This window comes from Dama dama, chromosome 18 (genome assembly GCF_033118175.1).
Source record: "Dama dama isolate Ldn47 chromosome 18, ASM3311817v1, whole genome shotgun sequence".
NCBI classification, from domain to species: Eukaryota; Metazoa; Chordata; class Mammalia; order Artiodactyla; family Cervidae; genus Dama; species Dama dama.
Genome location: NC_083698.1, coordinates 114,526,285 through 114,536,513, shown reverse-complemented (window position 1 = coordinate 114,536,513; position 10,229 = coordinate 114,526,285).

Below are 10,229 nucleotides of genomic sequence, written 5' to 3'. Positions count from 1 at the left end.
GGCAATCTGGCATCTCGGCCTAGAGCGGTTTCCCAAGTGACATCTCAGAACAGGGGCTGAGAAGGCCATGGCCACCCCTCCACGGGGCCCCCTCGGTGGCCGGAGGGTGGGGGTGGGAGTGGGGCTGGCGTTGTGGAGACGAGACGGGGGGTGGGGGGGGTGGGGGGGTTGGTGGTGGTGGTGGTGGTGGTGGTGGTAGTGGTGGTGTAGAGCTGGGCTAGGGGTTGGGGGCGTGCGAGGCGAGGGGACCGGTCCAGGTCCCCCTGAGAAGTGAAAAGTGAAGGCAGGTTCTCTCCCACTGAGAACTTCCTTCCTTCACGCATGTGAGAGGAGCAAGTTTCTCTCCGATCCACGGCCCTGCATCGTTTTCGCCCTGTTCAAAAAAAAAAAAAAAAAAAAAAAAAAACGGACAAAAACGTATTTGTTTATCTTGGCTTGTTTTCTGGCCCAGGCCAAAGACCTCTTTGAGAGTGTCCAAAGGATCTGACAGGATGGGAGGGTGCAGGTCAATCCATGTGTCAAGAAGAGATCCAGGGACTCTCTCACAGCTGTGACTCGGGCCTTTTTCAGAAACAGGCCAATTTTGATGACTCCCTGGACAAGGGAGTCACCCCAGAAGTTTCCTTGAGGGGACCGAGTTGCAGGAGTCGGGGGCATGGCCCCGCCGCCGCCGCCAGAGGGCCTCCTCAGCCCGGCAGGCCGGCCTGCAGGCAGGCAGGCAGGCAGGCAGGCAGGCAGACAGGCAGGGGCTATTGTCTGTGGGCCCCACCCCCACCCTCCCCCTGCAGGGCCTCGTCAGATAGCTTCATTCAAATGCAGAAAGCTTTCCAGTCAAGTCAGAGCCTTTGACTTTGCCTCGAGCTTCCCTCTATTGAATGGTGATCCGCCCCACCCCCATTTCTCCATTTCTCCACCTTGAGGCTGCCCCTTGGGCACTGCGTGGAGGAAGGGGGCTAGGGGTGGGGCGGGAGGCTGAGGGACAAACTCACCTTGTGTCAGGCCAAAGAAGTCTCTTCCTTTTCGTAACCCAGGAAACCCCACTCATGCATGTGAGGATCACAGACGTGCGTTGAAGCAGCCATCATCACTTGACATCTTCCTCCGTGGAAGGAGGTTTTCATTCCTGCCTGCCTTCAGAGAGACAGAGAAGGAGGGAGGGGCGGAGCGTTCCTCTGGCGCTGGCCGGTTCTTGGTTCTTAAGTTACTTGAGTCCAAAACACTCCACAAGACATGGAGGTTCATGTGAGGTGGGGTGGGGTGGGGTCGGCGGCCTGCTCTGGACCCCAGCAGTTCCCTCCTCTGACACTTCCCTGAAACCCATGAAAAGCTGAACTGGTGACTGTGTGTGTGAGTGCATGCATGTACGCGTGTACGTGAGAAACGGCGCGTGTGCGTGTGCATGGACCTGAGAGAGAAGTCCCGCCCCCCTCAAAAAAAAGGGGGGGGGGGGAGAAAGGGGGAAACAACAACAATAACAACAACAACAACAAATCCAGAAGGAAAGAAGGAAGGAACGAGGGAAGGACCAAATAGGTTAGTTAGTACGGGCCTCCATGTCGTGGAAAGAGTTTCTGAGCACAGATCCTCCGTTCAGTGAAACACTTATCGTATCTCCTCTCAGGAGGCTGTGAGGTCGACAGACAGGTTCGGGAAAGCAGGCCTGGGGTGCAAGCAATCAGGTAATTTTTTTCCTCAGAGGCACTTGTAGGGAAAGCAAAGAAACACACCGGTTCATCCCTGGAGTGGATTCATTCGAAACCAGTCGGTGGAGGGGGAGTCAGTCAAGGAGATGTCTAGACGTCAGAGTTGGGTACTGGAGCGGGTTGCCATGTCCTTCTCCAGGAGACCTTCCTGGCCCGGGGATGGAACCCGGGTCTCCTGCATGAAGCAGGCAGACTCTTGACCGTGTGAGCCAGCGGGGAAGCTCTGTCAGAAATGTTCACCAAGTCCTCTACCTTCCATCCGCAGGGCTTCAGGCACAGGGCCTTTTGAGTTCTCCGTCAGCAGGGCAAGAGAACATGGGACATGTTTCCCCCCAGAGAGGGTTGCCCCCAGATATCGGAGGCCACTCGGAAAACTTCAGGACCCACTCCCCCTCTCGGGTGAAGAGCCACACGCAAAGAAAGGAACAAACACACGTAGCACGGGACTCTCCCATCCAGAAGTGTGTATCCCCCGCTTCACGGAAACATCCTCCGGGCCCCTAAGGAACGTGTGGAAAAAATCACTCTATCGCCAAGGAGATAAGAGCCCTCGCTGAGAGCTTCTGAAGTCTGGAAGGACCAGGTAGAGGGAAAAACAGAAACGATTGCATTCTGCTGATAGGGGTAGTGTATGAAGTGACCAAAGGGGCTGTCCCTCTTTCAAAATTCGCATTGTAAACATTGTGTCCTTTGGGTCCTCTGTTTTTGCTTTGTGTGTGGGAAGCAACAGATTGAACGGTAGGGTCCTTTTCTTATTTATTTTATTTTTATTTATTTACTTAGCCCGCCCGCCCATCCCTCCATCTTCTCTCTGTCTCTCTCGCTTTTCATTCAGGTTAGGGAATTAAAAAACAGAACAAAACAAAACAAAGCAAGCAAGCAAGCAAGCAAGCAAGCAAGCAAGCAAGCAAACAACAACAACAACAACAACAACAACAACCCGGTATTTCTGCAGGTCAGGAAGCAACAGTTAGAAGTAGACATGGAACACAACAGAGTGGTTCCAAAGAGGGAAAGGAGTCCATCAAGGCTGTTATGTGGTCACCTTGCTTATCCAGCTTACATGCTGAGTGAGTACACATCATGAGAAACGCTGGGTGGGATGAAGCACAAGCTGGAATCGAGGTTGCCCGGAGAAGTACCAATCCCCTCAGATATGCAAATGACACCACCCTTATGGCAGAAATGAAGTATCGAGTGGGTTTACCAAGTCGTGTTCGTTTCAGGTTTTCAGATTCTTTTCCCTTAGAGGTTAATGCAAAGTCATAAGTCTACTCTCCTGGGCTGCATAGTGGGGTGCTTGTTTTGTGTGTGTGTGTGTGTGTGTGTGTGTGTGTGTGTGTGTGTGTTTTGTTTGTTTGTTTTTTTACTACCTGCCCTGTAAGCACTTTGATGGGTGCTTGTTGATTGTCTTGATGTACCGTTTATATGTGCACGTGTTCAACCGGACCTCCTAAGTTCACAGTCCTGCTCCTCCCTCCTCCACCCCCCCCACCCCGATCGATCCTCGCTTCGTCAAGAAGTCAGGCATCCCACCTTTAGCATCCTACTCCTTCCTCATTTCCTCCCACCCCATGGAAGAAGTCATTCCTCCAGTTTTTCCATCGGTTCTCTACACCTCGCCTGATGATGGCAGGTGACTGGAAGACTGACAGATGTGAAGAGTTTTGCAAGAGCCTTGGGTGAAGGCTCCTAGGATTGGCTCGGGGAAGTGGGTGGCGTGTCACTCACTAGAGACTGTGGAAGGTATGCCCCAAGTGGCAAACACCGTTGCTTTCAGTTGTTGTCGGTTTGCTCGTCTGCAGCGAGGGATGGAAGGAAGGCTTCCACCTTCCACGGAGAAAGCTATATACCTAGCGTACCAAGGAGGTTTGACCACCCCCTAGGTTACAGGCGTGACAGGTCAGAGTGTAGAAATCGTCATGTCAAGGGTGTATTAACAACAGGCAGGCTCATCTTAAAGGCACTCCTGTCCTGTGAAGGTGGAGGGAGGGGCGGGAGGGGCATAGGGACGATGAGGAAGGGAAGGAGAAAGCGAGGAACACGAACACGAACACACACACTGTGTGTGTGTGTGTGTGTGTGTGTGTGTGTGTGGTGTGGTGTGTCTGTGGCATGCGCAGGTGTTGCGTGTGTGGTGTGTGGGGGGGAGTGTGTTGTGTGTGCTGTGTGGGGGCATAGTGTGTGTGGGTATGTGTGGGGTGTGTGGGGTGTGCCTCTGGGTGGTGCGAGTGTGAGAGGGGGCGGGCAGAGAGACACAGCCAGGCAAAGAACAACACAGAGTGTGTGCATGGGTGTGTGTCTGGCTGTGTCCCTCTGCCCGCCCGCTCTCACACTCGCACCACCCGGAGGCACATCCCACGCATACCCACACACCCCGCGCTCCCCGCACCCACACTCACCCCGCACTCCCCGCCCCCACACCCCCCCACCACAATCCCCCCCACACCCGCGCCCCACACCACACACGCGAAGGACAACACAGAGTGTGTGTGTGTGGGGGGGGGGGAGAGCAGGGGGTGTGGGGATGCGTGTGGTGTGTGCCTCAGGGTGGTGTGAGTGTGAGAGAGGGCGGGCAGAGAGACACAGCCAGGCAGAGGACAACACAGCGTGTGTGTGGTGTGGTGTGTCTGTGTGGCGTGCGCAGGTGTTGTGTGTGTGGTGTGTGTGGGGTGTGCCTGTCAGTGGTGCGAATTTGAGAGGGGGTGGGCAGAGACACAGCCAGGCAAAGGACAACCCAGAGTGTGTGTGTGTGTGTGTGTGTGTGTGTGTGTGTGTGTGTGTGTGTATCTGCCCACGGCACCTCACACCTGCACCAGGAACATCCCACACACCCCACGCATACCCCCACACACCACACACTGCCCGCCCCCCCCACCCCCCGCAGGCCCACCCCCACACAGAAAGGACAACACAGTCAGAGGGAGTGAGTGAGTGACTGAGTGAGTGGGTGGTGTGAGGCCGGTGTGTGTGGTGTGTGGGGGCAGGGTGTGTGTGTGGTGTGTGCGGGTACGCGTGTGGTGTCTGTGGGTATACGTGGGGTGTGTCTGTGGTGTGCACAGGTGTGTTGCGTGTGTGGGGACGTGTGGTGTGTGCGTGTGCTGGGTACGGGTGCCACGTGGGGCCGCCGTGTGTGTGTGCAGCGTGGGTGTGTGGGGTGCGCCTGTGGGTGCAGGCGGGCAGAGACATGGCACGCAGACTCTAGACCATGTGAGCCAGCGGGGAAGCTCTGTCAGAAATGTTCACCAAGTCCTCTAGCTTCCATCCGCAGGGCTTCAGGCACAGGGCCTTTTGAGTTCTCCGTCAGCAGGGCAAGAGAACATGGGACATGTTTCCCCCCAGAGAGGGTTGCCCCCAGATATCAGAGGCCACTCGGAAAACTTCAGGACCCACCCACTCCCCCTCTCGGGTGAAGAGCCACACGCAAAGAAAGGAACAAACACACGTAGCACAGGACTCTCCCATCCAGAAGTGTGCATCCCCCGCTTCACGGAAACATCCTCCGGGCCCCTAAGGAACGTGTGGAAAAAATCACTCTATCGCCAAGGAGATAAGAGCCCTCGCTGAGAGCTTCTGAAGTCTGGAAGGACCAGGTAGAGGGAAAAACAGAAACGATTGCATTCTGCTGATAGGGGTAGTGTATGAAGTGACCAAAGGGGCTGTCCCTCTTTCAAAATTCACATTGTAAGCATTGCGTCCTTTGGGTCCTCTGTTTTTGCTTTGTGTGTGGGAAGCAACAGATTGAACGGTAGGGTCCTTTTCTTATTTATTTATTTAATATTTATTTATTTACTTACTTAGCCCACCCGCTCCCCCCCCCCCCCCCGCCCGCTCCCCGTCCCCCTCCCCCCCGGCTCCCCGTCCCCCTCCCCCTCCCCCTCCGTCTTCTCTCTGTCTCTCTTGCTGTTTCATTCAGGTTAGGGAATTAAAAAAACAAAACAAAACAAAACACAAACAAACAAAACCCCGGTATTTCTGCAGGTCAGAAGTAGACATGGAACACAACAGACTGGTTCCAAATAGGGAAAGGAGTCCATCAAGGCTGTATATGTTGTCACCCTGCTTATCCAGCTTACATGCTGAGTACACATCATGAGAAACGCTGGGTGGGATGAAGCACAAGCTGGAATCGAGGTTGCCCGGAGAAGTACCAATCCCCTCAGATATGCAAATGACACCACCCTTATGGCAGAAATGAAGTATCGAGTGGGTTTACAAAGTCGTGTTCGTTTCAGGTTTTCAGATTCTTTTCCCTTAGAGGTTAATGCAAAGTCATAAGTCTACACTCTCCTGGGCTGCATAGCGGGGCGCTTGTTTTTTGTGATTTTTTGTTTTGTTTGTTTTTTTTACTACCTGCCCTGTAAGCACTTTGATGGTTGCTTGTTGATTGTCTTGATGTACCGTTTATATGTGCAACGTGTTAACCGGACGTCCTAAGTTGACAGTCCTGCCCCTCTTCCCCCCCCCCCCCCCCACCCCCGATCGATCCTCGCTTCGTCAAGAAGTCAGGCATCCCACCTTTAGCATCCTACTCCTTCCTCATTTCCTCTCACCCCATGGAAGAAGTCGTTCCTCCAGTTTTTCCATCGGTTCTCTACACCTCGCCTGATGATGGCGGGTGACTTGGAAGGACTGACAGATGTGAAGAATGTTTGCAAGAGCCTTGGGTGAAGGCTCCTAGGATTGGCTCGGGGAAGTGGGTGGCGTGTCACTCACTAGAGACTGTGGAAGGTATGCCCCAAGTGGCAAACACCGTTGCTTTCAGTTGTTGTCGGTTTGCTCGTCTGCAGCGAGGGACAGGTCAGACTGTAGAAATCATGTCAAGGGTGTATTAACACCAGGCAGACTCATCTAAAGGCACTCCTGTCCTGTGAAGGTGGAGGGAGGGGAGGGGCAGAGGGACGATGAGGAAGGGAAGGAGAAAGCAAACGAGGAACAGGAACACACACACACACACACACACACACACACACACAGTGGGTGTGGTGTGGTGTGGTGTGGCGTGGCGTGTCTGTGGCATGCGCAGGTGTTGCGTGTGTGGGGGCAGTGTGTTGTGTTGTGGGTGTGTGTGTGGTATGTGGGGGTGGGGTGTGTGTGGGTATGCGCGGGGTGTGTGGGGGTGTGCCTGAGGGTGGTGCGAGTGAGACAGGGTGGTGCGAGTGAGACGGGGCGGGCAGAGAGACACAGCCACACACACACACTCACGCACGCACCACTTGTGTTGTCCTTTGCCTGGCTGTGTCTCTGCCTCGCCACACACGCCCCACTCGCCTACGCCCTGGCCACACATCCCCGACCCACCACGGACAACACAGAGAGTGTGTGTGTGTGGGGGGGGGGGGGTGGGGGTGGGAGGGGGTTGGTGTGTGTGTGTGTGGGGGGGGGGCCAGGGTGTGTGGGGTATGCCTGTCGGTGTGTGCCTGAGGGTGCGAGAAGGGGCGGTCAGAGACACACCCAGGCAAAGGACAACCCAGTCAGAGGGTGTGTGTGTGTGTGTGTGTGTGTGTGTGTGTGTGTATCTGCCCACGGCCCCTCCCACCCGCACCAGTGACAGGCACACCCCAGACACCCCACGCGTATCTCCCACACACCCCACACTCTGCCCCTGCTGCTGCACAGAAAGGACAGCAGAGAGAGGTGGGGTGGGTGGTGTACGACGTGGGTGGTGTGGGGCCGCTGTGTGTGGGGGGCACGCGTGGGGTGTGTCTGTGGCGTGCACAGTGTGTTGCTTGTGTGGTGTGCGGGGGCGTGTGTGTGTTGTGTACAGGTGCCACGTGTGTGTGTGGGGTGCGCGGGGGCAGACACACACAGTCACGCAAAGGACAACACAGTCAGAGAGAGAGAGAGACAGACAGACAGACAGACACAGAGACGGGATCGGGGATGCGTGCCTTTGGGTGGTGCGGTCAGAGACAGAGACACAGAGTCAGGCCAAAAACAACCAACATGTATGGACATCCTCCTGAACATTTGGCTGGACTTGTGTTTTTCTGAGCTCATCACCTCCGTTGATCAAGACCACTCCCATGAAACGTGAGTCTGCCACCCTCCCCTCAAACACCATCCAGCCATTTGTCTTTGGCAGGCAGACCGGGGAGTGTGTTCCGAGTTGGTGGGCAGGCGGTTGGGTGTCACCAGGCGAGCTTCGATCCTTGCCGTTCTGGCTCTGAACCTGACCGGAGTGAGTGGATCCGGGTGATCTCTCGTGTCTTTGTTTGAAACTCTTGGCGGGAGAAGGGAGATTCGCCCGCCAGCCCGCCAGCTCGCCAGCCCGCCAGCTCGCCAGCCCGCCAGCCCGCCAGCCCGCCAGCCCGCCAAGTGACAAGGCCAATAAGGAGGAAAAGCCCATTCCACTTGAGTTCAAACACCTGCTCTCCCAATCAAGCAGGTTTCTAAAGTGAGACTTCCAACCCAGGCCACAAAGCCGAACTGGCTAGCCGTCCACCCTCCCCGTGACCTCTGGCCCAAGGTGCCCCTCCCACACAGCCTCCTTCCACAGCCCGAGGGCATTCAAGAGTTGGGGCGGGCGGCCCGCCGGACCGCCCCCCCGCCGGACCATCTAAAAGAGCGACCGACAGAGAGCTGTCGAGAGAGCCGGCCGCAGCACGGGAGCTCCGGGGGCGACCGGCGGGGACTCATTGCCAGACAGGGTCCGTCCTAGTGCGCATTTCTACGCTCAGTCACCGACGCGGACAGGAGAACGGGACGCGACAACACTTCTGCAGAACGTCCCTGGGCGAGGTACGACGACCGGACGGACGGGAGGAGAGCGGGCGGGAGGGAGAAAGATTCTTGACTCCCCATCCACGGGGCAGCGGAATGCTCTCCCATCCGAGGGGGACCGCAGGCCAATGTCAGGCGGCGCGAGCACCCGCGCCGAGAAATACCTCGCCGTCACCCCCGTCCCTGTCACCACCTTTCAGCATACCAGGAGAAACCCCTTTTGTGACCCCGACGACGGCTCTTTTGGGAAAAACAACATGCAGCAACAGGACAAACAAAAGACGAACACACCATGTATACACACACACACACACACACACACACACACACACACACACACACACCCCTTCATATTGAAGGTACCGCTGTGTGTGTGTGTGTGTGTGTGTATGGTGTGTGCGGAACAAAAGACGCACACACCGTGCACGCGCGCGCACGCACGCACACACACACACACACACACACACACACACACACTCCATGTTGAAAGTACCCCTCCGTATTATGGCAGTGAAACAAAAAGGAAAGGCACACACCCATCACCCACATAACCCACATAACCGCAATGAAAAAACTCCACGCATCTTAAAAAGAAAACGCAAACGCCAGAGAACGGGTCGTACCGGCGACTCCGGCCGCCGAGGTCAATTCGACCCGGGAACGCAAGGCCATACAGCAGCCCATTGGGACGAAGCCAAGCAAAGCCAGGCTAGCTGGTTGATCCGCCGCTCCCTCGGCCCGGAGGCCAAGTGGGCCCCGGCCGGCTGGTCAACGCGGAGCTCCCTCGGCCCAGAAGCCAAGTGGGCTCCGGCCGGCTGGTCGACCCGGAGCTCCGTCGGCCCGGCGTCCAAGTGGGCCACGCCACACACGCCACACACGCTACCACCCCCGTCCCTGTCACCACCTTTCAACATACTAGGAGAAACCCCTTTTGTGACCCCGTGCAACGTACAGTAACAGGACAAACAAAAGACACACACACACACACACACACACACCCTTCATGTTGAAGGTAGCCCTGTGTGTGTGTGTGCGTGCGTGCGAAATAAAAGACGCACACACCATGCGGACGCACGCACGCACGCACGCACGCACACACACACACACACACACACACACACACATATCCCTTCATGTTGAAGGTACCCCTGTGTGTGTGTGCGCGCGCGTGCGAGACAAAAGACACACACACCATGCATGCACGCGCGGGCGCGCACACCCCTTCATGTTGAAAGTACCCCTCCGTATTATGGCAGTGAAACAAAAAGGAAAGGCACACACCCATCACCCACATAACCGCGATGAAAAAACTCCACGCATCTTAAAAAGAAACCGCAAACGCCAGAGAACGGGTCGTACTGGCGACTCCGCCCGCCCAGGTCAATTCGACCCGTGAACGCAAGGCCATACAGCAGTCCATTGGGGCGAAGCCAAGCAAAGCCGGGCCAGCTGGTCGACCCGCCGCTCCCTCCACCCGGAGGCCAAGTGGGCCCCGGGCGGCTGGTCGACCCGGAGCTCCGTCGGCCCAGCATCCAAGTGGGCCACGCCACACACGCCACCACCTCCGTTCTTGTCACTACCTTTCAACATACCAGGAGAAACCCCTTTTGTGACCCTGACGACGGCTGTTTTGAGAAAAGCACCGTACAGCAACAGGACAAACAAAAAAACGCACACACTATGTGCACGCGCGCGTACGTACACACACACACACACACACACACACACACACACACACACACACACACACACACACACCCTCCCCCTTCATGTTGAAAGTACCCCTCCGTATTATGGCAGTGA